Here is a 15002-nt window from a genome sequence, read left to right on the forward strand (position 1 = left end):
AACAAAGCGAGGTACTTTCCGGCCTGCACAGCTTTCGAGTTCCTTTTGGTCCTTCCCCACAACCGACTGGGATATTCCAGACCCAGGCTCCCGGGGCCGCCTCCTGCGAGCCTGGAGACCGTGTTGCCCGAGATGTCCACGATAATATCTCAGGCCCGGGGGTCCTGCTGACGGCCGGCCTGAATCCAGGGACAGTGGGCCTAGAAAGGACCATCTTCGCCCCGAGCCAACACGCAATGCTGCTCAGCCAGCCCAGGTTAGGTCAAGCCTCTCCGGCTTCAAGCAGGTTTCCCCGGGAGAGAAAATGAACTTAGGTTACTTCTCTGTTTTACTTTCCAGGAGGTGGGGAGGGCAGGCAGGTGACTGGGTTCGTTGGCTCTGTTCCTTTCTTTTCTTTTAAAATTTTTGAATGTTTATTTATTTTTGAGAGAGAGAGAGAGCAGGGGCAGAGGGAGAGGGGGACAGAGGATCTGAAGCGGGCTCTGTGCTGACAGGCGAGCGCCCGATGCGGGGCTGAAACTCATGAACTGTGACACGCGGCCTGGGCCAAAGTTGGACGCTTAACAGGCTGAGCCACCCAGGCGCCTTGGGCTCTGTTCTTTTAGCGCAGAAGGAAGAGCGAGCTACCAATACTTCATTAATTCAGTTCCTAGTTCATTAATTCCGCCAGTGAGTGTTTGGGACAGCCCGTCTCTGGCACAGCTTGTCTTGACTCTGGGTATAGAAATGAAAATAGGGGCGCCTGGGTGGCTCAGTCAGTTAAGCATCTGACTTTGGCCTAGGTCATGATCTCATGGTGCATGAGTTCGAGCCCTGCATCAGGCTCTCTGCTGTCAGCGTGGAGCCTGCCTCAGATCCTGTTTCCCTCTTGCTCTCTCTCTCTCTCTCTCTCTCTGCCCCTCCCCCCCCTCAAAAATAAATAAACATTAAAAAAATTTAGAAATGAATACATAAGACAAGTCCCGCCCCCAGGGAGCTCCCAGCTTGGTGGTGGAGACAGGCAAATACTGAGCTTATAACAAAGCTGTGGGACAGACTCCCACAGAAGCAGGACAAGTGCAGAGGGAAGGCTTCCACAGAACAGGAACTAGGGCGAGGAGAGGGGGGCACTGACCTCACATACAAAATGTAAACAGGCACCGAAAACTCAGGCATCGACAATGTCATTTTAAATTTTTTTTTTTTCAACGTTTATTTATTTTTGGGACAGAGAGAGACAGAGCATGAACAGGGGAGGGGCAGAGAGAGAGGAAGACACAGAATCGGAAACAGGCTCCAGGCTCTGAGCCATCAGCCCAGAGCCTGACGCGGGCTCGAACCCACGGACTGTGAGATCGTGACCTGGCTGAAGTCGGACCGACTGCGCCACCCAGGCGCCCCCAATGTCATTTTAATGTAACGTTTTTCAAACTCAAAATGAATGTAAAAAATCCATGATGAACAAAGTATCAAAAATTTAAACAGAGACAGGCTATTGTTTCTTGTAGGAATTATTTTTAAAAATATTTATTTATTTGGAGAGGGAGAGCACAGGTGGGGAAGGGGCAGAGAGAGAGAGAGAGAGAGAGAGAGAGAGAGAATCCCAAGCAGGCTCCAGGCTCTGAGCTGTCAGCACAGAGCCCAACGCGGGGCTTGAACTCACGAACCGTGAGATCAGGACCAGGGTTAAAATCAAGAGTCGGGAGCTTAACTGACTGAGCCACTCAGACGCCCCTGAAACTGCATTGTTGAGTGATGGGAACAAGTATGTCTAACTATGAACAGATTAGGCGACCCAGGGCTTTCGGGTGTAGGGCTCTTCTTCACCTATGGTTTCAGAAATGGGAGGATTTGGGTGGCTCAGTCAGTTAAGCGTCCGATTTCGGCTCAGGTCATGATCTCGCAGTTTGTGGGTTCGAGCCCCGTGTTGGGGTCTGGGCTGACAGCTTGGAGCCTGGAGCCCACTTCCCATTCTGTGTCTCCCTCTCTCTCTGGCCCTTCCCCTCTCGAGCGCTGTCTCTCTCTCAAAAATAAATAAACATTAAAAAAAATATTTAAAAAAAATGGGAGGAATTTTGATAAGTGTCTGGAGGGGCCCACACTTTCCCTTTGGCCCAGGGCTGCGGTGTGACTCAGGATGTCTGAGTAGCTTCTAAAGGCTAAACGTGTTTCGAGGTGGAGGACAGGCAGACAGGGCCTCAGCAGAGGGCTCAGCCTGTGCAAAGGCCCGGAGGCAGGAATGCTATTCACTTGACCTGACAAAAGGATACAGGAAACTAAAATCTTTTTTTCTTTTCTTTTTTTTTCTTTTCTTTTCTTTTCTTTTCTTTTCTTTTCTTTTCTTTTCTTTTCTCTTCTCTTCTCTTTCTCTTCTCTTTCTTTTCTTTTCTTTCTTTCTTTCTTTCTTTCTTTCTTTTTTTTTTGGTAACAACTTTACTGAGATATAATTCACATAGTATGCAATTCGCCCATGTTAGTGCACAATTCAATGGTTTCTGTCTGTTCACAGAGCTGTGCAACCATCACCATGATCAATTTTAGAACGTGTTCGTCACACCAAAAAGAAACCTGTCCCCTTTAGCAGAGACACCCACCCCCCCTGCTCCCCCCTCCCCCCATTTCACTCCGATCACTGCCTCTGGCCCTAGGACACCATGAGTTGACTAAGAAAAGAACATAATTTTTACTTTGGATGTTTGACTCTTGCAGATCCTAAACCTGTCTCGGCAGTGCAGACACAGATCTGCGCTGACATTCTGACCTTGCGCCTTCACTGGGAAAGCCCTGAGACCTTCGCGTGGTCGGTTTTCTAGCTTGACGCTTCCTTTTTTAAGCAAACAAAATATTTTTTTTGTTTATTTCAACCACTTTTTCATGGACATCTTTCTAAGATATTGTGAACATTGGCCCAACAGTGATTCTCCTCCTGTTCCTTAACAGTAGGATCCTAAATTTATTTGGAACTGCAAAGACCCCATTTAAAGACTACACATCTTCCAGCTTCCTTATGGAAAGGTGTAGCCGTATGACTAAGTTCTGGCCAATGAGATGTGCCCAGAGGTGTTGTGTGGCACTTACCTCCTCTTTAGAAAGGAAGGGATGGCCCTTTTCCTTCTTCTTCTTCCTTCTGCCTGGACAAAGGATATAAATGCTGGAGCTTTTGCAGCCGTTCTGAGCCATGAGGTGACTTGGAGACCAAAGATCATGGAAGGAGGAGAAACACAAAACAGACTGGGTTCCTGTCATCTGGGACTATTTTAATCCCGGACTTCCTGTCTCTGGACTACTTAAAAACAAATTTTTTAAATCAACTTTATTGAGCTACAATTTACTTAAAACGCACCCATTTTAAGTGCACAGTTCATTGAGGTTTGACAAACATATATGCCCGTCACATATTCCGACCAAATGCAGAATATTTTTATCACGCCCCAAAGTTTTTATCCCTTTACAGTCAATCTCGGATCCCCCCACCCTCCATACACCTGCCTCACCTGCTTTTTGTCCTGTAAGAATAGTTTTACCCTGGGCTACTTTTCAATGAGCAAGAACTGAATGTTCTGTCTTGCTGCAGCCAATATTTGGGGGGGCCTTTATTATTCGCAGCTGATTCTAATGCAGAAGTGAATAGAGATATATTACACGCAGCCTCAAAGAGAGGCCCCTAAATACATTGTAACATTGTCTTGACCACCGTTAGATATCCACGTCTTAGATTGTTCCCTAGGAAACAGATCTGGAGATGAGATTTTTCGAGCCAGAGGTTTATTAGGGAGGGCCCTTGGGGACACAGCTCTGTGGTAAATAAGGGGCACAGGGGGCAGACAGCTGGACCAGAGCCTCCCACAAGGAGCTCTGAGGCTGCGTAGACCTTCAGAGATGTCCTGGGCCTGATCCCCAAGTTACCAGTTACCGGATGGGAGCTGGGCCTGGGGAGCTGTGAACCTTAGGCCACCAGGCAGCTCCTTTCGCTCAAGGGCAGTTCCCAGGGAGGGATCAGCCAACGCTCCTTGCAGCTGAGGGACGTCTGTCTCGGCTCCGATGGGGAATCTGGAAGGAGAGTCACAGCGGCCACGAGACCATGAATTTCCGGGTTGTCCTCGAGGGTTACTTAGCTGCGTGGGAGCCGCCCGCACCTGCCTGGAAGGCCTCATGCCCCTGATGGCGCAGACGCCCGGCTCGGTGGGTCCTATAGCTCTGTCCCCCCCGGATTCCCTCCGCACATGGCCTCCTCACACCTGGGACACTGTGGCGTCAGACGCGTTCTCTGCCTGTCTCCCGGGCTGACCCTTGCCGGGCTGTCTTTGCACACAGTGACTTCGGCAGTGCCTCTCCGTGTCCTGGCTTACTTTGAACTTCACGGGGACTTCCCTGACCCTGCTCAAAAGACACGAAAGTTAACATCCTTCTGAGCCACTTAACCTTTCTCCACTCTGGGAACAGCTCTCCGTTTCCATGATCCTGCCTTACTTTACCAACAAAGCCTGAGGCTCCTAGAGATTTCCGTAAGTACCTGGGCTTCACAACAACCTTGGGGGGGGGGGGGAGGGAGCAAGAGCTTTTCCACCTGCTGGGTTCCAAAAGGTTGACGTTCCTGGCACTTTGCCTTTTAAATTAGCTGGGCCTTCCCATAAATTAGAATCCAGACGCTTCCGAACAGACCAAATGAGGGACAAGGGATACGATTCATGTCCCCTTTTTATGAGAAATATTGCGAAATGCAGATAAATGCAGACAAAAGGAATACACGGGACACACATGCATCCGTAACAGAGTTGCCACCAGGGCGCATTGGCTTTATGTTTTTAGAAATAGCGCATGTCAGGCACAGGGGAAGCCCCTCGTAGCGCTACGATCTTTTTCGCATCCTGCCCTGTCCCAGAAGCAATCACTGACGTGAATCCGTGGGCTCTCCTGCAGTCCATTTTGATACTTTGCTATAGTTGTGTGTATTTACACAATACCGTTTCGTTTTCATTCCTTGCCTTTTTAAACATTCAATGCTGTTTTTGTGGTCTATCCACCTCGATTCAGATGTATCCAGGTGGTTGATTTTCCCACCATTTATAGGAACTCATTGTAAGGGTATAAAGCACTTTGTGCACCCCTCCCCCTCACGCAGGACCTTGAGGATGCTTTTCTCTCCTCCTGTGTTGGGATGTGTTCATGCATATGGCTTTTTGGCTTGTGCACAGACATTTTCTTGGGGTGGGTAACTGCAGGGGCAGTTGCTGGGCTGAAGGGTGTCTGTCTCTCCAACTTTACCAGGTATCGGCAAATTGCTCAAAGCGACGGTTGCCGTCACGCTCTCCCCTCGGTGCCCGAGAGACCCCCTTTCCCCACGTCTTCCTCATTACTCTGTAGCTCTTATGAACAGGGCTGCTATCCACCGTCAGGCCCAAGTCTTGGGGTGGGTGTATGTTTTCCATTCTCTCGGCTATGTACCTGGGAGTAGAAACGCCAGGTCACATGGTAAGTCTATGTTTGACTTTTAGGAGAACTGCCAAGATGCACTCCAAAGCCAACGCACCATTTTCTGTTACCACCAGCCATGAATGTGGGTGGGTTCCAGATCCTCCAAATCCCCACCCACACTTGGTATTGTTCGTCTTTTTGATGACAACAGCCCCAGAGTGTGTGAAGTAATCTCACAGAGGTTTTGCTTTGTGTCTCCCTGACAACGAATGACGTGGGTCATCTTTTTCTTGCCCTTGTTGGCCCCGTGTATATCTTCCTTAGATGTCTACCCCAGTCCCTTTCCATTTTTATTTTTTATTTAAAAATTTTTTAGGGCGCCTGGGTGGCTCAGTCGGCTAAGCCTCCGACTTCAGCTCAGGTCACGATCTCGCAGTTTGTGAGTTCAGGCCCCGCGTCAGGCTCTGGGCTGACAGCTCAGAGCCTGGAGCCTGTTTCCGATTCTGTGTCTCCCTCTCTCTCTGACCCACCCCGTTCATGCTCTATCTCTCTCTGTCTCGAAAATAAACGTTAAAAAAAATTAAAAATATTAAAAAAAATGTTTATTTACTTTTGAGAGAGAGAGAGACAGAACACAAGCAGAAGAGGGGCAGAGAGAGAGAGAGAGGGAGACACAGAATCCAAAGCGGGGTCTAGGCGCTCAGCTGTCAGCACAGAGCCCGGCGCGGGGCTCAAACTCACGGACTGTGAGATCATGACCTGAGCCGAAGTCAGACGTTTAACTGACTGAGCCACCGAGGTGCCCCTTTCCCTTTCCATTTTTAAATTGGGTTACTTGTCTTTTTGTTGTGGAGTTGTAAGAGTTCATTATATATACGCAATAGAAGTTCCTGATTAGATATACGGTTTGCAAATATTTTCTCCCATTCTATGGACTGTCTTTTCACTTTCTTGATGGTGCCCGTTGAAGCACAAAAGTTTTAAATTTTGATGAAGTCCATCTTGTCAGCTTTTTCTCTGATTGCCTGTGCATTTGGCGTCATGCTTAAGAAACCATTGCCTGATCCAAGGTCCCAAAGATTTATTCTTATGTTTTCTTCCAAGATTTTATTTTATCAACATTTATTTATTTTTGAGAGAGAGACAGACAGAGCATGAGCGGGGAGAGGAGCAGAGAGAGAGGGAGACACGGAATCTGAAGCAGGCTCCAGGCTCCGAGCTGTCGGCCCAGAGCCCGACACGGGGCTCGAACCCACAGACCACGAGATCATGACCTGAGCCGAAGTTGGACACTTAACTGACTGAGCCACCCAGGCACCCCTCTTCTAAGATGTTATAGCTTTAGCTCTTACATTTAGGTCTTGGATGCATTTTGAGTGAAATTTTTGTAAATGGTGTGAGGTAGGGGTTCAAATGCATTCTTGTACAAGTGACCAGCCGGTGGTTCCAGTATGACTTGTTGGAAAGATTATTCTTTCTCCCGTTGAATTGTTTCGGTACCCTTGCCAAAAATCAACTGATTATAGATGTGAGGGTTTATTTCTGGCCTTTCAACCTTATTCCATTCATCCAAATAGCTATCCTTATGCCAGTACCACACTCTCTTGACTACTGTGGATTTACTGTAATGAGATAGCTTTCCCAGATGTAAATGATAAAGCACCTTTCTTCTGCCTCAGAAGACCGTCTAGGCCGGTGGTACTCGGAGTGTGGACTCCTGACCAGCGGCAGCATCGCCTGGAACCTTGTTAGAAATGCAGATTCTCAGGGAACAGCCCAGACTTTGTGAATCATAAACTCTGGGGTTGGGGCTTCGCAATCTGTGTTTTTGCAAGCCCTTCAGGGATTCCTTTTTTTTTTTTTTTTTTTTTTTTTTAGTTTAGTTTTGAGAGAGAGACAGAGCGTGAGCAGGGGAGGGGCAGAGAGAGTGGGAGACACAGAATCCGAAGCAGATTCCAGGCTCTGAGCTGTCAGCCCAGAGCCCGACACAGGGCTCGAATTCATGAACTGTGAGATCATGACCTGAGCCGAAGTCTGATGCTTAACCAACGAGCCACCCAGGCGCCCCCAGGGGATTCAGTTGTACACTGAAGTTGAGGATCCATTGCTCTATATCTGTACCGTCTGGGTGACAGCCACTGGCCACATATAGATACTAAGCACCTGAATTGTGCCGGTCCCAATCGAGACATGCTATCAATACAGAACGCACATCGAACGTCAAAGACTTAGTATGAAGAATGCAAAATATCTCATTCATAACTTGTAGAGTGATCGCGCGTTGAAGTAAAAACATTTCCTCTATATTGAATTTACAAACGTGCCATTGGAGTGCCTGGGTGGCTCAGTCAGTTAAGCGTCCGACTTCAGCTCAGGTGATGATCTCGCAGTTCGTGAGTTCGAGCCCCGCGTCGGGCTCTGTGCTGACAGCTCAGAGCCTGGAGCCTGTTTCAGATTCTGTGTCTCTCCCTCTCTCTCTCTCTCTCTCTCTCTCTCTGTCTCTCTCTGGCCCTCCCCCACTCGCACTCTGTCTCTGTCTCTCTCTCAAAAATAAATGCACGTTTAAAAAAATTAAAAAAATAAAGAAAAAGAAACATGTGCCATTAACATTAATTTTGCCTGTGCCTTTTTACACTGAAAAATGTGCCTGGGTACGTGGGTCACCTTTTCTTTCTGTTGGGGTCTGGACCGCCGGCTAGAAGGCGAAACGGAGACACGCAGGGCTGAGGGGTGTTCCTTCCGCTGCTCGTTAGCCGCCCCACTGTTTCGGGCAGACACTCACCTACCGTCCGTGTGGGCTGGCGCGTCCCCATTTCTCAGGCACCAGGAGCTCTGTTTCCCAGAAGAGAAGCCATCCGGGACCGAGCTGGAAAGGCAAGCAGCCTTTTCCGGTTCAGATTGGTTGGAAACCTTGGTCAAAGCCACTGTTTGTGTTTGGCTTTTGGTTTAGCAGGAGCGCTGCCCCGCCAAACAGATTCTTGGCTGCTTCCAATGCACCCTGACCACTGCCTGGGGAGCGACCACTTCGAGGTCAGCACTCAAGTCCCCGGCAGGCACTTCCACAGCGTTCCAGGCCGTTTGCCAATCCGTGGTGCGTCTGACCTTTCCCTGCCCCGGTCGCCTGAGGGCAGCCCGACTCACTCCCGAGGAAACAGACTCCCAGAGCTTAGGTGTCGTGTTCAGGTGACACATCTAGAATGTGCCAGAACTGAGACTGGAACCCAGGTCTCCAGAGATTCGTCAGGATGCTTTCCTTTATGCGTTTATACTGAGTCCGTCAGCGCAGTGCTGCTGACAATGACACTGAAGGTAACGTCCCGATCATTTATGGCGTATCTATCAAGCCATAGGCTCTTTACATACATTGCCTCTTTTAATCCAAGGGAGACATTAACATCCACATGTTACAAATTAGGAAATCAGAGCCCTGGGTTAGGGCTCAGTCGTGATTGCTGAAGAGTATGTTCTTTTTTTTTAGTCAGCTAGTTATTTGTTTTTATTTTTTTAACTTTTTTTTTAATATTTATTTTTGAGAGAGAGGGAGAGAGACATAGAGCGCAAGCAGGGAAGGGGCAGAGAGGGAGACACAGAATCCGAAGCAGGCTCCAGGCTCCGAGCTGTCAGTACAGAGCCCGACGCGAGGCTCGAACCCACGAACTGTGTGATCAGGACCTGAGTCGAAGTCGGAGGCTTAACCCACTGAGCCACCCAGATGCCTCATGACCTCATTAACCTTAATTACTTCCTATAAAGTCCGATCTCCAAATCCAGGCACGTGGGGGGTGTTGGGGCTTCAATGTATGAATTTTGGAGGGACACGATTCAGTCCATGGCGGGGTAGTCGCTCGAGGAGAGGGACCCTCTCGTTCATCGGAACCCTCTGGAGCTTGCAAGGGCGAAGGGGAGAGGGGGATCCATGGGAATGTGCCTCTGAGTCACATTCCCTGGGTAACCGCGGGTCATAGCCTCTGCCTCAGGGGCCATCACGAACACTCGTGGATGCCAGGGGTAAGCAAGATGGCCAATCATCCAACGTCCCCACCTCGGATCCATACTGGCCCGAGGCAGGATCCAGCGATTCTAGTCATTCTTGCCGCTGGTGCTGCCGACAAGTTCTCTGACCGTTTCTCCTGGTTTGAGCTTCTGGAGCTGGGGGGTAGGGGGGTGGGCAGCCCCAGGTGCCTCATCTCTGTAATTACAATGACACAGAGTGACCCAATCAAAAGAGGACCTGGAAACCATGGGGCCTCCCTCCCTCAAGCTTCCAGGATCCCGGGTTTATAACCTAGAACCGTATTTATCTGAAAGAGCCTCTCAGGAGGATACACATTCAAGTTCATTGAAGTACTACAATTTGTTTTTATAGTATTTTTTCCAAAGCCTGTGTGGGCCCAGCACAGTGACGCTGAATCTGGCTTTTAGACCCCGCTGCCACTGTTACTAACATGTGACCTTGGACATTTCCTTTCTCCAAGTATAAGTGTCTTCATCTATAAAATGTGGGAATAATCTTAAGAATGTTGGAAATAGCATATGTAAAGCACTTCTAAAACAGTAATGTCATAAAACTATGTCAGATATCATTATTATTTTATTTATTTTTTTAAACGTTTATTTATTATTAAGAGACAGAGAGAGACAGAGCATGAGCATGGCAGGGGCAGAGAGAGGAGGAGACACAGAATCTGAAGCAGGCTCCAGGCTCCGAGCTGCCGGCACAGAGCCCGACGCGGGGCTCGAACTCACAAACCGTGAGATCATGGCCTGAGCTGAAGTCGGACGCTCAACCGATGGAGCCATCCAGGTGCCCCAGATATTATTATTATTTTAATGTTTACTTATTTTTGAGAGAGAGAGAGAGAGACAGTGTGATCAGGGGAGGGGAAGAGAGAGAGGGAGACACGAAATCTGAAGCAGGCTCCAGGCTCTGAGCCGTCAGCACAGAGCCCGACGCGAGGCTCGAACTCACGAACCGCAAGATCACGACCGGAGCTGAAGTCTGACGCTTAACCGACTGAGCCACCCAGGTGCCACGATTATGTCAGATATTATTAAGAATAATCAGAATCAGTCCCGACTTTAAGTGTTTACAGCCATGGTATGGAAGACAAATTATATACAGCGTGCACCTGTTATGTGCTGAATTGTTCCCCCATAAAGATGCTGAAGCCCTAATCTCTGGTACCTGTGAATAGAACTCTATTCGGAAACGGGGTCTTTTGTACATGATCAAATGAAGGTCATTAGAATGGGCTCTAATCCAATATGACTGGTGTTCTTATAAAAAAGGGGAAATGTGGACATAGAGGCAGACACACACAGAGGAAAGACGACATGAAGACAGAGGGAGAAGACAGCCGTCTGTAAGCGAAGAAAACACCTGAGGCTACGGAAGCCAGGGGAGAGGCCCGGAACAGATTCCCCCTCAGACCCCTCAGGAGGACGCAGCTTGGCTGACATGTTGACCTTGGCCTTCCAGCATCCAGAGCTCTGAGACGGAATGTCTTGGTTTGAGCCAGCCAGTCTGTGGTACTTTGGGATGGCAGCCCCGGGAAAGTGACAGAACACCATACCCTGAAATTGCTTTTCGTTTTACGCCAGTTTATCAAATTCAGAAGCACTAATGAAGTAACTACTGCATGCCCTCCCTCCATGAAGCTTGATAAGGCGTTCCTGAAAGAGCAAAAGGAAAGGACCAGGCTGTAGCTCATTTGAAGTGAGACACTCCTCTAGAAGTTCAGGGAAGGGAGAAGTGCACAGGAGCTGAGAGGTCAGAGGGTGACGCGAAATCTGAACTGGATCCTGGGGATAGGGAGGTTCCAGATGGGTGGGGCAGAACACAGCCCAGGCAAAGGCCCGGAGGTCCACTGATAGCAAATCTGCTTTCTCACTCTCCCCGAGCTTCCTCCCCCTCCACCCCGCTTCACCCTGGGTGAAGCTTTCCCCGCCTCCTTGTCTTTCGAGGCCCCTGACCCTCTCCCCACGAGCTGATTTTGCAGGTGATCGTAGCTAGCTGTGGCTCAGATCTCAACGACTCTCATGCTTTATGTGCGTGTCTGTCTGTTGTCCTGTGACTGAGCTTTGGAGAACTGCGCTCTGATTCCGTGGCAGGAGACGTCACGATGTGTCCACCAAAATGGCCGTTTTCTCCTGGGCACAGAGGAAGACTATAATTCCAGGATCCCTTGCATCCAGGTAGCACCTCGTGACTAACTCTGGTCAGTGAATGCAGGCCAATGTGACGTATGCCTCCTTCAGGCCTGGATCCTAGTGACCGCCTCCCCCCCCTCCCCCCGGCCCCCGACCCCCAGCTAGCACTGTCTCCTCTCTTGTTGCTGGCTGGAAGTCAAGGGGTCGGCGGAGTCCTCAGAAGTCCTGAAGGAAGAATCTCCAGCTGGAAGGGGCTGGAGTTCCCGAATGCTCGTGACCAGCCTTCCCCGAGCCCTCCAACTGCAACCTGAGTGAGAAATGAGCCTCACGTGTGACCCCAGCAGAACGTGACTTACCCCTTCGAACCCAGTATCCACCTGGTAGATGGGCCTGGGTTTGACATGTGACCGCAGGCGTCTCACCTGTAACCCTACCCTCTGCGTGGATATACTGCATCACCGTGGCTGCTGGTCTGCTGAGAAGGAAAGAGGGTGCCCCAGGTACCAGAGTGGCTCCCTGTGACATCACCCCGGCCCCCTGCTGCTGACAGCTCAGTAATGATCGCATTTAATCCCCACAGCAGGGCTGCCTAGGAGACTAAATGCCTCTGGGGTGGTTTTGCCATTTGCTTGCCGAGAGAGAGGGGTCTGGGCTTCCACCACCTTGCCTACGGGCCCACCCTGTTCCCCACCCCCCCGCCCCCGAAGCCACCCACCAGCATTCCTCTCTGCAGCCTCCTGTGTAATGGGAGTTCACTCACCACTTTTGTGGAGGAGTATTTGCAGGAGGATTTGCGTTTTCCCCTAGAGACGCGAGAGAGACAGACTGTCTCAGCCTAACACTAACGCCCAGCTCCGCATTCATGGCTGTTTCTGTGGTTACCTTTTCTTCGGGGATGTTTGGGGTGGGTGGTGGTGGGTGGGTGTATATATTTGCTTTTCCAGGGCCCAGATCTTCAGGAGCTACTGGGAGGAGAGGCTCTGGGAAGCACAGTCCCTCACTCCCTCTCTCCCAGGCAGGTGCCTTCGGAGGGAGACTGAGGAAGTCTGCAGGACGCATGGGGTTGTCTCTCCCTGACACCCAGGCCACCGGCCCCTGGAAAAGGAGATTTCCCCCAAGTGCCTTCCTCCGCAGAGACTGAAGGCCCAGAGCACGTCTGGGAGGGGAGGGCCCGCAAAAGCCTGCTCCTCCTCCCGTCCATTTCCTAGGTGGGGAAACCAAGGCCGGGAGTCTAAGGGACTTGCCCAAACCGCCCGCCCGGAACTGGCAAAGGCAACCAGAACTGGAACTCAGGTGTCCTCGGTTCTTCCCCGAAAGAGGCGCGGGAAGGCTGGTGCTATCTGCCCGGGGGGGGGGGGCTGGCGGGGAGGATACCAGAGGGCCCCGGGAGATGGCCTGGGGCGACTCCAGCCTCTTCCCTTTCTGGGCCACCAGAAAGGGCTGCACTTCCTGCAGAGGACTGGGGAGGCGGGGGAGTGGGCGCGGAACTGGCCCCTCCCGGTGCCGCCTCCCCGCCTCTCCCACACCCGTAGGCCAGAGGCCAAGGGTTAGGGAGGCGGAACTGGTGCTCGGCCCCGGTCCTGCCCCGAAATCCAGCCGACACGGGACCGGGTTAAGGCCTAGGCCGGGCGGAGAGTGCGCTAAAGGGCCGCGAGGGGCCGGCGCGGAAAGCTCTGAGGCCCCGGGCCGAAGGGCCAGCAAGGGACGTGGCTAGGGACGGGGGCGCGACCCAAGCAGGGTAGGTGGGCGGGGGCAAGACGGGGGCGTGGTCGAGACGGGGGTGGGTCCGCTGGAAACTTGAGCGCCAGCCCCGGCCGCACGCTCCGCCCCCGGCCCCCGCCTCCGGGTCCCGCCTTCGAGTCCCTTCCTTCCCGGCGCTGGCAGGCGGGCCGAGGCGACCGCAGGCGGCGGACGGGCGGACCGGCGGACGGGCGGGCGCCTCCACCTCTTTCCCTCCCTCGCTGCCGGCTTCCTTTTGTTTTTCTGGGAGGCGATGAACGCAGGGCCGGCGCGGAGGCTGCGGGCGCACGGAGGCCCGCGCTCCTAGCCACCCTCCCGGCCTCGGCGCGCTCGTCCCGGGCAGCGGCCCGCGCCTGCCCCAGCGCCCGCGGCGCCGAACTTGGGCTGGGGAAGCCGGCGGACCGCGTCCTGCTGCGGAGCAGGTAGGGTAGCGAGGGGCTGCGGGCTCCGGAGAGTGCCGGCGTGTGCACTGGCGTGAGCTACGATCGGGCTCTCTGCGTGCGTGAGTGTGTGTGTGTGTGTGTGTGTGTGTGTGCGCGCGCGCGCTCGCGCGTGTGTGTTGGGGGTGCCTGTGTTTGTCTGCGTGGTGGAGTTGTGGGTGACCGAAGACGGTGGCGTGTCCCTGGAATGGCGTGTCCTCGTGGGGATCCGTGTGTGCAGTGGGTGTGCACATTTTGGGCTGCGTTTGTGGAATTGTGTGTCCGGGCGCAGTTGCTGGTGGGGACGGGTGCGGGGCGGGTGGCTTGGGTGAGCGGCTGCGCGTGGGGCGCGGGTGGCGGGGTGGGCGTGGGCGTCCAGCCTTGCGTGCGGGGCCCTCTGTCCCCCGCCGGCCCGCGCAGTGCGGAGCTCCAGGGCCCTGGGAGACAGCTGGGATCCGAGGGAGGTAGTGCGGGCCTTTGGGGCAGCCTTGGCTGGCCCCGCGGGGGTGGGGGGCAGGTGCGCGCGGCCCACGTGGGTGGCAGGTGAGCTCCGGCCAGGGTAGGGGGCCGGCGCGGTGGCCATCCGCTCCCTCCTTACGGGCGGAGGGGCGACGGACAGAGAGCCCTGCTCCTGAGTTAGGAGCCCTGGTATCGCCGTGACCCGCACTGCGACCTGGGCCAGACACGCCACCTTCTCTGGTTGAGATTTGGTTCTGTATCAAATGGGGACAGTTCCTCCCTTGGGGTATGTCATGACATTTAAAATGAGAACACGCTAAAGATAGGTCTCGGCCGGGTGCTTGGCACATAGTAGGTGCTAAGTTAATTGAATTAGCGTCTCTCTCTTTTTTTAAATCCTTTTTGCCCCTTCATCGTGGGTGGGGCTATTACATCCCCCGCCCCCCGCGCGTGTTTTGTGCCTCTCTCACGGCCCTAACTTAACCGCGAAGCACGGAGATTCGAGAAAGTTTAGGCTGCTGGGTGCGCCGCCTGCTCGCCGCATCTCCCGGGCGGCGCCGCCTCGGGTGTGCAGGAGCGCGCAGCGCCCCCGCAGCGAAGTCTCCAGCGCCCGAGCTGGGGGTCCCTCTCCTGGCCAAACGCGGCGGCTGCTGGAGTCGGGAGCCTTTTTGTTCAACAAGTGCCTAGTCCCCGGGGCTGTAGCATCTCACACAGTCTGCCAGCCGGGGTGTGAAAGTGGTGCTCCCCGCAGACGTGAATCTCGGGCTCCCAGGGCATCCCAGCCTGGCCTCGTCAAGCTGAAGGCCATACCCCTTTACTCTCGGCCAACACCCATTCCCC

General features: G+C 52.8%; 1 protein-coding gene across 1 annotated transcript in view; it reads left to right on the forward strand.

Annotated features, from left to right (window-relative positions):
* The first annotated feature begins 13424 nt into the window (after positions 1-13424).
* The window catches only part of HPCAL1 (hippocalcin like 1), a 105121-nt gene continuing 103543 nt past the window's right edge, over positions 13425-15002 (forward strand). Inside the window, exon 1 of the mRNA XM_040496054.1 lies at positions 13425-13706. The gene's annotated coding sequence lies outside the window, so the exon portion shown is untranslated. The remainder of the gene's footprint in view (positions 13707-15002) is intronic.

The sequence above is a fragment of the Herpailurus yagouaroundi genome, unplaced genomic scaffold, assembly GCF_014898765.1.
Source record: "Herpailurus yagouaroundi ecotype Mexico unplaced genomic scaffold, PumYag 188, whole genome shotgun sequence".
NCBI lineage: Eukaryota > Metazoa > Chordata > Mammalia > Carnivora > Felidae > Herpailurus > Herpailurus yagouaroundi.